This window comes from Chrysochloris asiatica, unplaced genomic scaffold (genome assembly GCF_000296735.1).
Source record: "Chrysochloris asiatica unplaced genomic scaffold, ChrAsi1.0 scaffold00501, whole genome shotgun sequence".
Lineage (NCBI taxonomy): Eukaryota > Metazoa > Chordata > Mammalia > Afrosoricida > Chrysochloridae > Chrysochloris > Chrysochloris asiatica.
The window spans coordinates 41,605-43,376 of NW_006409019.1; positions in this window are offsets into that span (position 1 = coordinate 41,605).

Sequence of the window (1,772 nt, forward strand, 5' to 3'; positions counted from 1 at the left end):
AATGACAAATTGAAGAAGAATGATGTTGCATTCATTGTCAAAAAGAACATATTTAGACAAGTCATTAGTTACAACGCTATCTGTGATAGGATAATATCCATGCATCTACAGGGAACACCAGTTAATACCACTATTTTTCAAATTTATGCACCAAACAATAAAGCCAGTGAAGATGAAATAGAAGAATTCTACCAACTTCTTCAATCTGAAATCGGTCAAACATGCTATCAAGATGTTTTGATCATTACTGGTAATTGGAATGCAAAGTTTGGGAACAAACATGATCAGTATTTAGAAAATATGGCCTTAGTGAAAGAAATGATGCTGGAGATCACATGATAGAATTCTGCAAAATAAATGATTTGTTCATTTCAAATATTTTCTTCAGGCTGCATTAGAGACAACTATAAACATGGATCTTGCCAGATGGAATATACAGATATCAAACTGACTACATATGTGGAAAGAGACGGTGAAAAAGTTCCATATCATCAGTCAAAACAAGGCCAGGGGCAGATTGTGGAACACACCATCAATTGCTCATATGCAAATTCAGACTAAAGCTAACAAAAATGAAAACAAGTCCATGAGAGCACAAATATGATCTTGAATATATACCACCTAAATTTGGAGAACATCTGAAGAATAGATTTGATACATTAAATACTAAAGACCAAAGACCAGAAAAGTTCTGGGATGGCATTAAGAACATCACATAGGAAGAAATCAAAAAATCATTAAGAAGACAAGAAAGATGGAAAAGGTCAAAATGAATGTCAGAAGAGACACTCAAACTTGCTCTCCAGCATAGAGATGCTAAAGCAAATGGAAGAAATGAGCTGGTACAAGAGTTGAACAGAAAATTTCAAAGGTCAGCTCGAGAAGATAAAGTGAAATATTACAACAAATGTAAAAAGATCTGGAGTCAGAAAACCAAAAGGGAAGAACATGCTCAGCATTTCTCAAGCTGAGGGAACTGAAGAAAAAAAATTCAAGCCTCCACTTTTATTACTGAAGGATTCTCTGGGGAAATGATTGTATGATGCAGAAATCATCAAAAGAATACAGAAGGAATACAAGGAATACACAGAGTCACTGTACCAAAAGGAAATGGTTCATGTACAACCATTTCAAGAGGTAGCATATGATCAAGAGCCAATGACACTGAAGGAGGAAATCCAAGGTGCATTTAAGGAATTGGCAAAGAACAAGGCTCCAAGAATTGATGGAATCAAAATTGAAATCTTTCAAGAAAGTGAGGCAGCACAGGAGGCACTCATTCATCTCTGCCAAGAAATTTGGAAGACAATTATCTGACCAACTGATTGGAATAGATCCATATTTGTGCCCATTCCAAAGAGAGGTTCCCCGATGAAATGTGGAAATCATCGGACAATCTCTTTGATATCCCATGCCAGTAAAGTTTTATTAAAGGTAATACAGAAATGGCTGCAAGCATAATTGACAGCAAACTTCCAAAGGTTCAAGCTAGTTCAGAAGAAGCGCGGAATGAGGGATATCATTCCTGATATCCGATGGATCCTGGCTGAAAGCAGAGACGAATATCAGAAACACGTTTACCTGAGCTTTATTGACTATGCAAAGGCTTTTGACTGTGTTGATCCTGAGAAGCTATTGACAGTATTGTGAAGTATGAGTATTTCGGAACACTTAATTGTACTCATGAGGAATCTGTACATGGACCAAAAGGCATTTGTTCGAACAGAACGTGGGAACACTGAATGGTTTAAAATTAAGAAAGGTGTGTGACA